The following is a 10,904-nucleotide window of genomic DNA, read 5'->3' as shown; positions in this document are numbered from 1 at the left end:
GAGTGGCGGATTAATGATTTTGCCGCCCCTGAAATAATCACCCCCCCAGCCCCATATGAACTTATTAAACATCATTATTTTCAATATCAACACCAATATTTTCACTTTTTACTTCACTACTACTTTCAACTATTTTTTCTGTCTCACTATTGGCATCAACTGATACAACAAAGGAATCTATTTTGCACATTTTTGCTATCATTTCATTTTCCCTTTCTTTCTTTTGTGTAGCTTTTTTTTTTTAACTGAGAACCGCTTAATGTCTTCCTTCTGGTCATATTATTAATGTTTAAGAGTCTCACGAGTATATTTACTAAATGGCGTTGCGCCATCATTGGTGGTTTCAATACACGCTATGATTGGTAGAATCGCGGATGCCGCGATTACAAAAATGCTGCTATTATAAATTTGCCACCCTTGCAAATTTGATGCCTAGGCCTTGTGGGCCTAGCTGATAACACACCACTGCTCCTAGGGAGTGATTACCAAGTGCTTCTCCTACAGCCCCTTTCTGCTCTCAGCTCCGGGCTTCATACAGGCCCCTCCTGATCCTGAGCAGCTCAGCCTCGTGTCTAATCAATTCCCTGCTCCCTGGCTCCTCCTCCAGGTGTGGTCTAGGAAGTTAATGGCCCACCTGGCCACTTTAACCCCTTCCAGTCTTGTGTGGGGTGACACCCTGTGATGTGATACTCCATAGTCTTTTTATAGAACTATGTTTATGATATGAACATGGCGTAACTAAGATGTATTTCATGCAAGATGGCTCATGTAAGGTATCATTGGAAAGGTAATGATTTACTGAATGTAATTATCCAATTTGTATGCATGTATCATTTCTGTATCTGGAGTTAGGAATATTGACTATGTAACAATTACAACTGTGGTTATACTTGGAGACGCCCACCAGACAGTAAGCAATCAGCCTTGATAGGCCATTAGGAAAAGACAATGAGTCTTTAAAGATGTGGCTCTGCCATCTTCTGGGAATTCTTTCCTGTCGACATTGCAAATAAACCTGGTTTCATGGTTGCTTTGACACTGCAAGGTCAGGTGATAATGTCACCTGGTATAAAGTACCACCTTTGACACTGCTGGTATTTTTCCACTGGAGACAAAGGGTTCCCACCTCATATAAATTCTATTTAAGGCTGGGGAGTAAGGCAAACAGGACTCTTCTCCATTGCCTTCCTGCCCAAGAAAAAAGACAGCTGAAAGTACCTGAAGAGACAAAGGAACTGAGCTGAGAGAAAGGCAAGGGCTGAGTCCAGACTAAGGGCTAGTCTACAATGGCAACGCTATAAAGCTGCCACGGCAGTGCTTATGTGCGTTGTGTGGTCGCGGCAGAGCGGTAGAAAAAAAAAAACCCCACCTCCACGAGGGACGTAGCTCTCAGTGCTGGGAGCATGGCTCCCAGTGCTGGTGCACTGTCTACACTGGCACCTTACAGTGCTGAAACTTGCTGCGTTCAGAAGGGTGTTTTTTCACACCCCCTGAGCGAGAAAGTTGCAGCGCTGTAAATTGCCAGTGTAGACAAGCCCTAAGACAGCAGTCTAGTCTGCAAAGAGAAATAACTGGAATTCTAAGCTACAGAAACTCTGCAACTTGCCTAAAACAACAAACCTGTGTCTTGAGTGTGTATTAAGCTTAGTTTGTGTGATTTTTTTTCTTTACTCAGTAATCTACTTTGTTCTGTTTGCTATCCCTTATAATCATTTAAATTTTACCTATTGTAGTTAATAAACTTATTTCTTGTTTATAACTGAACCTAGTTTGTGCAATGAATACCTGGGGGAGAGAGGCAAGAAACTGTGCATATCTCCCTGCACATTGAGGGAGAGGGTGATTTTTATGTGCTTGCACTGTGCAGATCTTTCTATAAGTGCAAGACAATATTATTTGGGGTTTACTCCCCAAAAGGGATTTACACATGAGTCCTGGGTGTATCCCTGAGCTGCTTCCTCCCACACACAGCTGAATTTAGTCTGTCTGCAGCTGGGTGTGGCCTTACCTGTGCATGCCAGAGAAGGCTTGAGAGCCTGGCACAGCTAGAACAGGGTGAGGAAACCCAGGCTGGTGGAACCAGTGGGACCCCAGGACCAGCTCCAGGCACCAGCATTCCAAGCTGGTGCTTGGGGTGGCATTCTGCAAGGGGCGGCAGTCCCTGTGTTTTCGCCCCAAAGCAGCGCACCGAATTGCCGCCGCAGACAGTGGGGGTAGTCCGTGCACCTTTAGGGCAGCAGGCGCGTTTCCGTGGTGGCGGCAATTCGCGAGCAGTTTCTATGTTTAGCTGTCCGCGGCGGCTTCAGCTAAACATAGAAGCTGCCGCCGAATTGCCCCCACCGCGGAAACGTGCCTGCCGCCCTAAGGGCACACGGACTGCCCCCGCTGTCTGGCGGCAATTCGGCCGCTGCTTGGGGTGGCGAAAACTGTAGAGCCGGCCCTGCCCAGGACATCAGGTGGCATCCCAGATGGGGGGCAGGGGGTCCAACCCATCACCCACCCCATCACAATGCCCTTCCAGTGTCTTGTTACAGCTCTTAATTTTGGGAACTTTATTCAGTTTCTCTACCTAGTCAGTACAGAAATGTCTGTGCATCACTTTTCTGAAGCCATGGTAAAGGATCTCATCCCAAAGCAACCACTCAGTGACCATGATAGGATACTGCTGTTGGAGGTGGAGAGTCCCTTGACTTGAGCATTAGAGCTTCTTGGGGTTCCTCTGTCATGAGTACTGAGGAAAGAAAGTGGGAATACAATGCTGCTGTTGATATACACAGTGGTTTGACGGATGCAAATGTTTCATTGACCTGGGATTGGGACAAGTACATGCCTCACATATAGCAAAACTATTAGTGAATGATGTAAGTAATTCCAAACTCATACTAATAAAACCTTTATACCACTCCATGCCATCATGTATTCTCTATATGTCACCAATCTGAATGGTTTAGAGAGAGGGAGATTAAACATTTCCAGATCCCTTTGTCTATGAAGCCAGGCTTTCTCCGTACCATCAGCTCAACTTTTCAGACTTCAGAGGGAGAGGAAAATTTTAATTAATAAATTGTAGAAAACTCTTAAATAATTGGTTGTAGAGGATCAACTTCTGCCATTCCAAACACTCCAACAACAATATAATCTACTTGTTTAGTTGCATAGTGTTACCTACAGTTTGAGTATCTTTTGAAGGACATATTTGGTCCTGAGGTACTGAGAGCACCAAAGACTTCAGAACTGGAGATGAGGAGAGGGCTGCATAGGTTCACCAACCAGCTGGATCCTATTATGACTTACTGGTACAGACTACCCTCCCTAATTTAAATTTTGGCATAGGCAAAGAATTGTGTATATTTTTGAACCCTATCCAATGGATAAATGCCTTTCAAAACATTAAAACCTCCACTACTGATCTATAATTAAGGCTGATCCAGAAGACAAATTATATTTCATTCACACTGCTTCCCACATAGGCTACAGTGCATGGGCCTTGCCAGAACAGACTACAGCTGGAGAGGTGGGTCTCCCAGTGCCACTCTGCTTCAGATGTTTTGGGACTGTCCCAGGATACAATCCTTTGGCTAGAAGTAGGTAGGATTAAAATGATAATTGATATCTCCTTTAAAAATTACTTCCCAGAACCATGTTGGGATATATCCCACCATATCAGAAATTCTCCAACTCACAGAAAGCTTGGTTCTCTTTAGCAGTGCTTGTAGCCAAACAACTTGTTATTGCTTCGATGGAAGAGCAGATTGACTCCAGGGATGGAAGCTTGGATCAGAATCTTGGCTGACCTGGCAGCTGAAGAGCAGGTAACATTTTGGAGAAGAGGGACCTCAGACAAATTTGAAGATTTTGTTTAACTTTTCATAAATCTTCTATGGAAACAGAGATGTCCTCTTCTTTTCCCTCCTTCCCTCTCATTTCTTTACTTTTTTTATTATTTATTTCCAAGGTCAGGGAAAAAGTGGCCCCCTTACTGAATGGGGGAGGCAACCTAGTGACAGAGGATGTGGAAAAAGCTAATGTACTCAATGCTTTTTTTGGCCTCTGTCTTCACGAACAAGGTCAGCTCCTAGACTGCTGTACTGGGCAGCACAGTATGGGGAGGAGGTGACCAGCCCACTATGGAGAAAGAAGTGGTTCAGGCTTATTTAGAAAAGCTGGATGAGCACAAGTCCATGGAGCCAGAGATGATGCATCTGAGGGTGCTAAAGGAGTTGGTGGATGTGATTGCAGAGCCATTGGCCATTATCTTTGAAAACTCATGGCAATTGGGGGAGGTCCCAGATGACTGGAAAAAGGCTAATGTAGTGCCCATCTTTAAAAAAGGGAAGAAGGAGGATCCAGGGAACTACAGGCCATTCAGCCTCACCTCAGTCCATGGAAAAATCATGGAGCAGGTCCTCCAGGAATCAATTTTGAAGCACTTGGAGGAAAGTGATCAGGAAAAGTCAGCATGGATTCACCAACGGCAAGTCATGCCTGACTAACCTAACTGCCTTCTATGATTAGATAACTGTCTCTGTGGATGAGGGGAAAGCAGTGGATGTGTTATTCCTTGACTTTAGCAAAGCTTTTGATACGGTCTCCCACAGTATTCTTGCCAGCAAGTTAAAGAAGTATGGGCTGGATGAATGGACTATAACGTGGATAGAAAGCTGGCTAAATCTTTAGGCTCAATGGGTAGTGATCAATGGCTCCATGTCTAGTTGGCAGCCAGTATCAAGCGGAGTGCCCCAAGGGTCGGTCCTGTTCAATATCTTCATTAATGATCTGGAGGATGGCATGGATTGTACCCTCAGCAAGTTTGCAGATGACACTAAACTCGGAGGAGTGGTAGATGCGCTGGAGGGTAGGGATAGGATACAGAGGGACCTAGACAAATTGGAGAGTTGGGCCAAAAGAAATCTGAGGTTCAACAAGGACAAGTGCAGAGTCCTGCCCTTAGGATGGAAGAATCCCATGCACTGATGCAGACTAGGGACCGAGTGGCTAGGCAGCAGTTCTGCAGAAAAGGACCTAGGGGTTACAGTGCACAAGAACCTGGATATGAGTCAACTGTGTGCCTTTGTTGCCAAGAAGGCTAACAGCATTTTGGGGTGCATAAGTAGGAACATTGCCAGCAGATTGAGGGACGTGATCATTCCCCTCTATTCGGCAGTGGTGAGACCTCAACTGGAGTACTGTGTCCAGTTTTGGGCCCCACACTACAAGAAGGATGTGGAAAAATTGGAAAGAGTCCAGCAGAGGGCAACAACAATGATTAGGGGGCTGGAACACATGACATATGAGGAGAGCAGGGCCGCCCAGAGGATTCCGGGGGCCCGGGGTCTTCGGCGGCGGGGGGCCCTTCCGTTCCGGGACCCACCACCAAAGTGCCCTGAAGACCCGCGGCGGGAGCCACCCCGCCGCCGAATTACCACCGAAGCGGGACCCGCCACCGAAGCGCAGCCCGGTCTTCGGCGGTAATCCGGTGGCGGGGGGGGGGGGTCCCCGCCGCAGGCCTTCGGGGCACTTCGGCGGCGGGTCCCGGAACAGAAGGGGCCCCCCGCCGCCGAAGACCAGGCTGCGCTTCGGCGGCGGCGGGTCCCGCTTCTCCCCCGCCCGCCCGCCTGGCCCCGGCCGCCGCTTCTTCCCCCCGCCCGATCAATATAGATTACAAAAATCACCACAAGACACTTTTTTTGAATATATTTGTCCCTAGAGAGGCTAATGTTAATGTGCCTGATTAATGCTGGCTGTTGTTGGAAATGTAACTCCCTTGGTGCTACATTAGCTCATATGTTTTAGAAGTGCCCCTTTATCAAGAATTTCTGGTATGAGGTGGGTCAAAAGGACTGTTTAGATATTGGATGCTAAGTTGGAGCCTTCCCCTTTAAGTTTCATTCTTGGCTATATTCCTGAGGCTTGGAGGATACCTGATAATGAGGTGGCATTATTCCAATGTGCAGCTTTGGTCTCTAAAAAATTAATCCTGCAAAAATAGAAAAGTCGATCTCCACCAAACATTTATGCCAGGCTCAGTGATATGGCTGACCCTGCAATTAACAAATGATTGGCATTCCACACAAGGGAGATGCCCAAAAAATTCAAAGCAATTAGGGCTGACTTTTTAGAGGGCTATGATTAACTTGGACCCCCAAGCCAGATACGTTGTTTCCTCTCCCCTCCCTTTATCCTACCTCTCTTTACTTACTTTGTGTATTATGATGAATCAAGTATTTTTGGTATAGTTGTATCTGGAAAAAATAATATTTTATAAATATCAAAAAACAAAACAAAAAGCCCACCTCTTAAAAAGGAGCTGAAATGCTTTTCTATACATTAAGTCACATAGGCCAGGTCCACTATCTTGCAAGAGCTAGTAGCAAGCTCCTTAGCCCAGTGGAAAGTGGGGAGATTCCTGGCTTTCTGAGCTATAAGCCTCCTTTTCTAGCCCTGAATAGTTCCTGAAATAGCAAACCTTAAGCCTGCTGCTAGTCCAAGATTGAATAGTGTCTATTCTAGGCCTCGTCCCAATGTAACATAGTGGGAGACATTGCATATTTATTGGGGGACTATTTAAAAGATATGGTCATTGTTTGAAGCTGCTTAGGAGTCTGCAAGGTTAGTTAGTAGCAGTCCCAGCAGAAGTGAATAAGTAGGCAGAATGAATGCATGGGGGTCAAAAGTGTATGATGAATCCAGTTAATGACATTGCTCTGCAACTTCTCACTTTATAATACAGTTAAATAGTGTATCACAACCCCTGTTTCCATTGTAATAGCTGATGATGGTTGAACCTCAAAAGACCCTGCAGTTCAGCTGGATGAATCCTTCACCACACCAACAAGTGGTACAGTTTACACTGGTCATCTTGTATGTGTTTTGGGCTGAGTCCTTAGAAAAGTGTTGCACAGATGTTCCTTTATTCCAGGCGCTATATTCATTCGTTCTGCCCAGCCACTAAAGAACTCCTACAGGCCAGTGGAGGGTACTGGGAGAGGCTGGGTTTTTGACTGCAATTCCCTTTCATGCTTCTAAAGCTCTTAGTGCACGCAGCCTTCCTCCTCTCCACCAATTCTCACACAGGCACCCATCATACAATTTACAGAGCCAAAAGGGCCTCTTCCTACCCACATAGGGAATTGCTGGTTGTGGATGACTGAGTTTGACTTGTGATTGTTTGCCCAGAGGATATAGCATTTTACTGCAAACACTTGTCATGTATGAAATCCCACCTCTAATTCTAAAAGTGAAGTTAATGCCAGCAACTCAGGAGTGGTACATCAGTCCAGCTGTCCCCAGACTTCCAGTGGGCATGCAAAAATCCTAAGACATGGGAATGACCTTTCTGCACTTCCCTGAGACCCTACAATCCCTTCTTTGTGTCCTCTTCCCAGACAGGAACTAAATGAGACAGTAATCAGCCTGTATGTTTAATTAGTGCAATTTCCAGGCATATTGCTTCTAGGCTGTGTATAATATGCATGTCACAGACAGTAGCGATGGAAAGATTCTATTACAGTAGGCTATCTCATCCATCCCCATTTGGCCAGTGAGAGATTGTCTCCTATAATCAAAATTAGACTGGGAAAAACCCTCAGATTAAAGCAGCCCAAATGATGAGGTTTTCAGCACTTCCACAGCCGAACAGGTCTTTCTGCTAGGAAACGCCATTTTATCCCATCACTCCTCATTTGTACCCTCTTGAGCCACCCCAAACAATTCCTCTCCATTCTATAAAACCGAGAATCAGAGGGTTGCTAGATTATACCACCTCCCTCATGTAGCCTTTCCTGCAGAAGCCTGCTGAGATGTTTCTCTCCCGCCTCCAATGCACAAGTCACATATCCCCAAATCTTTCATGGGATTTTTGATATACAAGGGGAGAAGGTGCCTCCGTGGATGCTATAGATTCCTAATGATTACACTGTAGAACATAACTTATCCTCCAGGATAATGAGACAATAGGCCAAGCTACCATGGGAGGGAGGTGGAATCCACATCAGAGGAGAGAACCTATTTTCTGTCCTGGAAGCCCAGGTGTTCTTTACTTTTGTAAAGAGGATTAAAGACTCTTAGGATCCCCCTGATTTCCCACTGCTACTCTTAAAGAGGGATTAAGAATTATGGGGCCCACTTTGCCCACAGATGCAAATACACCTCTACCCCAATATAACGCTGTTCTCGGGAGCCAAAAAATCTTACCACATTATAGGTGAAACCACATTATATCGAACTTGCTTTGATCCACCGGAGTGCGCAGTACCTCCCCACCCCTTGGAGCGCTGCTTTACCACGTTATATCTGAATTTGTGTTATATTGGGTCGTGTTATATCAGGATAGAGGTGTAACCCCATTTTTCTGGCTACACAGCTTGATTCAAACTTGTTTCCCTTATGACAGGACAACCACTACCCTCCCGCTCTGCCCCAGCAAGCCTGTAATCGGTACTCAAAACCTCACAGGAACATCCCTGTGTGGTGATGTCAAGCTCTGTGCCACTCCTCCACTTGTCCCTATGAGAATCAGTATCTGCTAAGCAGCTTGATTCTGCACTTTGCATTCAAACCGGGCTTTGCCCTGTTCTAGTCTGTTGACCAATGTTCACAGCAGCTTGAATGTATCCATCTCCTGTCAGTTAGATACAGATGCACCATACAGCTCAGCCAATGAAAGTGGCTGCCCTGCAATCAATGGTGAGCTCATCAGGGGCTGACTGTTTTATTGAGCTGCACAGGAGAAAGCTGGTGAAGCATAATGGATTCTGACTCAAAAAACCTACCCCTTAACTCTCCTCACCCCCGCATATTCACATGGGTGCATTATAATTTTTTTCTGGAAGCACTTTCAGGTGGGTTGCAGCCAGAAATGCAGTGGGACAAGCCAACGATTGAATTGTTTAAACTTGTATATTAGTGCAATGTTCAGCATTTTATACAGGGCACATTTCTGTCCATTGCCAGCAACATGCTCCCTCCCATTGCAGGGTGTATCAGCCTCTCTGGCACTTTTTTTGTCCACCCCAGCCCTTCCTATCCCTGTTTCAGAGAGAACACTGCCTCAGCTCTGCTGCTGGTCATCTATCCCAGCTGTTCCAGTCTCATGCCACCATGAAGACTCTTCCTGCACACCATACTGAAATGTTTGGCCATGCCTGGCAAGTCCATATTGGTAAGAGGCTGGTAACTCTCAGTTAAGCTAGCTTGTCTTCTCATCAATGCTCTTCTCTTACCCCATGCACAGACAAATCTCTCAGGCTTTCCCAGTCCAACTGTCATCACTCTAGGATCTTTTATGATTTGTTGCCACTTATACTGAGATGGCATCCTCCATTTCCCAGGGCTACATTTTAAATCGTACTACCCAGGAGCAGATCCTGCAGAGCAGTGGTTCTCAGACTGTGGGTCAGGTTACCCCAAAGTGGGTTGTGACCCCTTTTAATGGGGTTTGCTGGGGCCCGGAATGGAAGCCGAAACCCGAGCCCCACCTCCTGGGGCCAAAGCCCAAGGACTTCAGCCCTGGGTGGTGGGGCTCAGGTTATAGGCCCCCCACCTGGGTTTGAAGCCTTTGGTCTTTGGCTTTGCCCCCACCCCACCCCCACCCGGTACAGTGGTGCTCAAGCTTTAGCGTTGCCCCTCCTTTGTCAGACACCCCCTCCCATTGCCCAGGGTGGTGGGGTTTGGGCAGGCTCAGGCTTCAGTCCCCCTTCTGGGGGGGTGTAGTAATTTTTGTTGTCAGAAGGAGGTTGAGGTGCAATGAAGTTTCAGAACCCCTGCTGTAGTGGTTAAAGAGCCACCGATGCCTCAAGGGAACTTCCATAAAATCTTTCATTTAGAAATGAGGCATATTTGTGGAGGGGAGTTAGTATTTTTCTTCTCTTGTTCTTTATCAGTAGGCACATTTTCAAACAAATAGATGTACTGATGCATGGAACATTATGCTATGATATTTTCAGATAATTTGTTCTTGCTTGGCCAGTACTTGGATGAGAGACCTCTAAGGGACATCTAAGTACAGGTGATTTTAAAAGGTTGGGCTCATCTCTCTGGTCATTATTTCCCCAGCATGATGCTAGAGGACATTGTGTTGTTGAATATATTGGATTTGGATCATATGTAAAAGATGAGATCTGAACCATTTGTGATTTGAAGATTCCACAGTACTTTTTGTAAGAAGAGAAGAGTTAACCCTAGTGCCCTTGCCCTGGCCTGGCCAAGTTCTAACACAATTCATTACATTCTTCCTGTCTTAAACTGTGGTCTAGTCTACACCTAAAACTTGGGTCAACCTAGCAACATTGTGAGGGTTGTGAAAAAATTCATGCCCTGTGTGAGCTAGTCCCCAACTGTAGATGCAGCTAGATCATCAGGGGAATTCTTCTGTTGGCCTAGCTACTGCCTCTCAGAGAGGTGGATTACCTACGTCGATGCAAAAATCCCTTCCGTTGATGTAGGATGTGCCTACATGACAGCAGCGCCAGAGATGTGCTGCTGTAGCCACTGTAGTGTAGACAATAGTTCTTTGTTGCCCTGCACCTTTGTAGTGATTTACACAAGTGCAAAATGAGTGTTAAATGCTGTCATTCTGACTTAGCATTTTACACTCACTTTTCTCTGGTGTGTAAATGACTACATATGGCACAGGGCAACAAAGAATCAGGCCTGTAATGTGTTAGCATCTGTGTAATGCTTTTGTTTGCTTATACAGGTATAACCTGTAGGCAGGAGCTCTACCTGAGAAAATATTTCTCAGGCAGAGATTCAGATAGAACAGCATCACGGCTGATAGAGCTTGGTGAAATGCTATTCTAAGCCAGTATTTTCAGATAAACAGAGCTTAAAACACGTTGTAATAGTGTTGTTTTCTAATAAAGTTACACAACTGTTGTGCATCTCTGTGATTTTAAACAGCTACC

The sequence above is a fragment of the Mauremys mutica genome, chromosome 4 (assembly GCF_020497125.1).
Source record: "Mauremys mutica isolate MM-2020 ecotype Southern chromosome 4, ASM2049712v1, whole genome shotgun sequence".
Classification (NCBI taxonomy): Eukaryota; Metazoa; Chordata; order Testudines; family Geoemydidae; genus Mauremys; species Mauremys mutica.
Note: the sequence above shows the minus strand (reverse complement) of the source record.